Genomic DNA, 5,583 nt, shown 5'->3' with positions numbered 1-5,583 from the left:
ACTCAGCTAAATAAGAGTATAATTGAAGCAATCTTGAGATGAATCAAAGAAAGGAGCAAAGTGGGAACAAAAGGAAGCAAGTGGTGGAAATTCAGAAAGTTCGATCGATCGAAAGTTCATCGATCTCAGCATTTCAAGATGGATCCAAGCTCTTTTGTCCTTATCCAAAGATCCCACAAAGTTCGATCGATCCAACTTTCCTCTGATCGATCGAAAAGATTCCATCTTATCTAGTTGTACCACCCTACCTACCACATTTGTCTCTTTTCCAAAAATATCTTCAAAATATCTCAGATTTGTTTTTATCCAAAAAGGCGCCGCCATAGAGGATCGATCCAGCTTAAATTCGATAGATCTCAGCCATGTTCGATCGATCTCACCACAAGTTCGATCGATCGAACTTCCCAAAGCCCGAGAAAATCTAATTTCTAGCTCATTAAAAGTTTTCTCATATCCAATCATTAGAAGGAATGTTGGTGTACGAACCCAGCTCATTGGGGGTGATATTTATCCTACCTATATAAGGAATATAAGCCATTCCTGAGAACATATACTTGATAGTAGATACACACACTAGCGACACAATTTTCCATATTCTTAATGAGGAAGAAAAGAAGAAATGAGGAGGCTAGAGACACAAGCTTGGAGTTCTTCCATCAACCATGAAGAAGAGCAATCTCTACCATAGAGTTAGCCCTTGAGGGTTGGAGAATACCATCCATGAGTGGCTAGACATCCTCTTGGGGCTAGAGTTAACCCTAAGCATGCTTTCTACATCTTGATTTATGTATTTTTTAGGGGATTTGTATTGTGATAGATGTTTTGACATATTTATATATATATATCTTGTTTGTTCATTGATTTGTGTGGTTTAATGCTTCCAATTGATCATTTCATTCTATCCATATGTCTATGTATGCTAGAATAGATGTTCATGTGTTTGTCTCTATTTCTTGTGTTATTGATGCATGTCTATGTATATTAATGTTATAAATCTAGAGAATGTCAAGACATAGTGCTTAATGGAATGTTCTTGTGATTTATTTGATGGTTCATACTCATTTCTTGATGGATTGTGCCTCTCCCTTAGTTTAATCTCATGTCATTAGCTTAATTGTACTGTAGTTGTAGTTTAGATGTTAAATGGGAGGACAATCCATGCTTGTTGTTTGATGTTCCATACTTATGAAAGAAAGTAGCATATATCTCTAACCTTGTGATGTGTTTGGATTGTGAGCTTAAAGAAAGGATTAATGGCTTAGTTTGATATATTGTGCTATCCACCATGTTGCTTAGACAATATATGCTTAATTTGTCATCCATGCTTATTGAAATAACCACACACACACACACTATGTTGCAATACATGTTTTCCCCCACATTAATCATTCATTAAGGATGTAGAAAAGTTATGCTTAGTGGTGATCTCTAAATCCCAAGATCTCTCTCTTATTTTCTCTCTGGTAGATACAACTTTAGAGGCTATTCTTAGTGTAGAAGAAAAGAGGAGGAGGCTAGAGACAACGTTGAAGACTCTTCATCATCCAAGGAGCAGATTTCTTCCATGGAGTTAGCCCTTGAGGGTTGGAGCAACATCACCATGAGTGGCTAGACATCCTCTTGGGGCTAGAGTTAGCCCCAAGCATGCTTTTTATATCTTAATCTTGTGTATTATTGAGGGAACAGTGTTGTAATTAATGTTTTGACACTTTGATATATATAGATCTTGATTGTTCAATGATTTATGTGGTTAAATGCTTTCAATTGATCATTTCATTCTATCCATATGTCTATGTATGTTAGAATAGATGTTCATGTGCTTGTCTCTAGATTTTGTGTTATTGATGCATGTCTATGTGTATTGATGCTATAGATTTAGAGATTGTTAAAACATAGTGCTTAATGGAATGCTCTTGTGATTTTCTTGATGGTTTCTTGATGGTTCATACTTATTCCATGATGGATTGTGCCTCTCCCTTAGTTTATTTTCATGCTAGTAGTGTAGATGTAGTGTAGTTGTAGTGTAGTGTTAAATAGGAGGACAATCCATGCTTGTTGTTTAATGATCCAAGCTTTTGAATACAAGTAGCATATGCCTCTATCCTTGTGTTGTATTTGGATTGTGAGCTTAATGAAAGGATTAATGACTTGTTTTGATCTATTGTGCCTTTCACATGTTGTTTAGACAATATATGCTTTATTGCTTAGATATATTGTGCCTTTCACATAATGTTTAGACAATACATGCTTAACTAGTCATCCTTGCTTGTTGAATCAACCAAACACACACATACAAATATTGCAACACACCATTTGCCCTCATTAATCACTTGTCAATGGTATAAAAATGCATTGCTTGGTGGTGATCTCTAAACCCCAAGACTCTTCTCTCTCTTACTTACTCTTAATTGCATTCTTTTGTTATCACTTAGTTTAATTTAGTTGCTCTCTAGTCTAATCAATCAACCAACCAATTGTTTAATCACTCGACCTACTAGCCCTAATAGCAATTTCACAACCTTGTTCGACTCTCATAATCCCTTGGGACGATCCCTACTCACCCTTGCTACGTTTGTAGTAGTGTTGGTAGTGGTTTTTATAAATTTAAACTTGACCCAAAAGGCTTTTCTTGAACCGCACATTCACTACATTATTTTGGCGTATATTAAGTGGCCTCATCAAATTTTGGCGCCGTTGTCGGGGATTGATTTGATTAGGCAACGTCGGATTTGTGGAATCAATTAGGATTAGTACTCTTTTGATCGCGTCTTTACTTTATTTTTATTTTTCTTTTTGGTTACTTATTGTGTTGTTCTTACTTGACTAGGTGTATTGTTGGAGAGGAAGCAAGCAAAGGAGCATTCAAGCTAAAAATCCTAGGGGAAGAGGAAGTTCAAATAGAACCAATCTATCAATGGATGACAATAATAATGATCATATTGAGGACCTTGGTCACATAGACCAACAAGGTATCCTTTATCCAATTGATATGAGGCCCTTTGGGGTGAAACCCAAGGGCAAAACCGTGCGGGCTCAGGCCCAAAGCGGACAATATCATACCATGTGGTGGAGTGGGTCATTACAAAGGTGTTCATGTTGCATCTCAAGTAGCTAATCCACCTCTTGCTTTAAGAGACAATTATGTGCCTAATGAGTATAATGCACCTACATGCATTCAATTGCCTCCATTTAGAGCACATCATTATGAAATTAAGCCACAAACCATTCAAATGCTTCATAACTATCATGGACTTCCAAGTAAAGAACCTTACAAGTATTTGGATGAGTTTCTTGAAGTATGTTCCACCGTAAAATATACGAACATGCCGGAAGAGGTTTTAAGACTCAAACTTTTTCCATTCACTTTAAAAAACAAGGTAAAGTATTGGTTTAACAATCTTAGGCCTTTTTTAATCACTTCTTGGGCAGAAATGCAACAAGAGTTCTTGACGGTTTCTAAGACCAATGCCATGAGAACCTCAATTCGAGAATTTTCACATGGGGATTGAGAAACGTTCCATGAGGCATGGGAACGCTTCAATGAATTACTTAGGAAGCGTCCACATCATGACATGCCCAAATGGCAATTAGTTCAATATTTCTTTGAGAGCTTATCGGACAACTATAAGGGTATGGTTGATGCTTCCATGGGTGGCTCATACATCGATAGGCATGAGAATGACGTGTGGCATCTTTATGAGAGCATGAGTGAAAATTCTTTGCATAGAACATTATCATCCAAGAATGATAGAAATTCATAAGGTATGAAGAGTGTTGGCTTACATCAAGTCGACCATTCAAATGAAATAGCCGCCGAAATGAAGTCTTTATCTCAAAGGTTTGATCAATTTTTTATTAACCAAAACTCGACGAACCAAGTATCTTCCTTCCCTAACCATTCTCATCGTGCATCAAATGAAACATGTATGACTTGTTCTAGTGTTCTTCATTCTACTTCTCATTGTCCTCACGGACAAGTGCAAAATGAACCTAATGAACAAGTCAATGCAGCTTTTGTGAACCAAGGGAACAATCCTTATGGTACTCATTATAATCCAAGCTGGAGGAATCATCCGAATTTCTCTTGGAAAAACCAAGGAGAGGGCTCAAACCCTTCCCAAGGCAGTTTTCAAAGGAAGTACATTCCACCTCCACTTCAAAACCAAGGATCCCAAGGTTATAGACCTTATCAATCACAAGGGAATCAATTTGCTAATTCTCATTTTCCCAACTAATCTTATTCCTAAGGAAATACTAGAAGTTCCGCTTTTGAAGAAAAAGTTTTAAATGCTTTGGGCACTTTAGAGGCTAACACTCAATTGCTTCATTCTCACTCTTAATCTATTACGAAGCTAGAAACCCAAGTAGGGCAAATAGCAAGCACTCTCAATGCAAGAGAGAAGGGAAAGATGCCTATTAATGCCCCACCTAAGCAACAATGTGTTATGGAAACCCATTCTTCATCGGAAGGCCACACCATTGAATATGTTAATGCAATGACTACCTTGCGGAGTGGTAGGATTGTGGACAATCAAGTTAAAATGTCCAATGAAGAGAGTGAACCGGTGCAACCTCAAGTTGTCACCCGTCCCGTTTCACATCCCATTCCTCCTTCATTGCATATACATGATCTTGTGAATGAAAAACTCTTGAAAAATGTGTTTAAAAAAGAAGTTTTGAAAAATGATGTTGAAAAAGTTTTGCTGAAAAATGATTTGAAAACTTCTTGTGTTGAAGAGAGTTCAAAAGAAAATTCTGAAAAAGTGTTTGAACAAAAGTTCTATTTCCGGATGCCTTAAAAGGATCCATTTCAAAAGATAAGCAAAAGGTAAAAACCAATGAAATTATGGAAATGTTTAGGCAAGTGAAAGTTAATCTTCCACTTTTGGATGCAATCAAGCAAATTCCGGCTTATGCCAAATTCTTGAAAGACTTGTGCACCCAAAAGCTGAAGAACAAAAGCCAAGCACCAAGAAAAGTGGTTTTGACCGAGCAAGTAAGCTCAATTTTGCAACATAACACTTTGCCAAAGTTTAAGGACCCCGGTTCACCCACTACATCATGCATTATTGGTGATCATATCATTAATCAGGCGCTTCTTGACTTAGGAGCAAGTATTAACCTTCTTCCATACTCGGTTTATGTCAAATTGAGCCTAGGTGAATTAAAACCGACGTCCGTAGTTTTGCAACTTGCCGACCAATCTATTAAGAAGCCTAGGGGTATAATTGAGGATGTATTGATAAAGATTGACAAATTCTTCTTTTCCGTTGATTTTGTTGTCATAGACACAGAACCGGTCCCAATCCTAAGAGCCAAATTCCCGTTATCCTTGGCCGTCCTTTCTTGGAAACCGCTAATGCCAACATCAATTGTAGGACGGGGATAATGAAGATCTCATTTGGCCACATGAAGGTGAAGTTGAATATCTTTAATCCCACACCCAATTCATTTGACAAATATGAAGGAGAGGTTAATATTGTAGATAAATGTCATGATCTTTAATGTTAAGGAAGTGAGTTTTTGTGTAAGACCAAAACTTCCAAGGGATCATTTTCAACCTTGCATTCTAAAAGTTTTGTT

General features: G+C 37.1%; 1 pseudogene; it reads right to left on the bottom strand.

Moving 5' to 3' along the window:
* Window positions 1–3,475: 3,475 nt before the first annotated feature.
* LOC132267945 (small nucleolar RNA R71) lies at window positions 3,476–3,574 on the bottom strand (annotated as a pseudogene).
* Between the last annotated feature and the right edge of the window lie 2,009 nt (window positions 3,575–5,583).

The sequence above is a fragment of the Cornus florida genome, unplaced genomic scaffold, assembly GCF_030987335.1.
Source record: "Cornus florida cultivar Cherokee Brave unplaced genomic scaffold, ASM3098733v1 CherokeeBrave_3.0.0_Hap2_Chr07, whole genome shotgun sequence".
Taxonomy (NCBI): domain Eukaryota; kingdom Viridiplantae; phylum Streptophyta; class Magnoliopsida; order Cornales; family Cornaceae; genus Cornus; species Cornus florida.
Note: the sequence above shows the minus strand (reverse complement) of the source record. Positions and strands in the feature narration are given on the sequence as shown.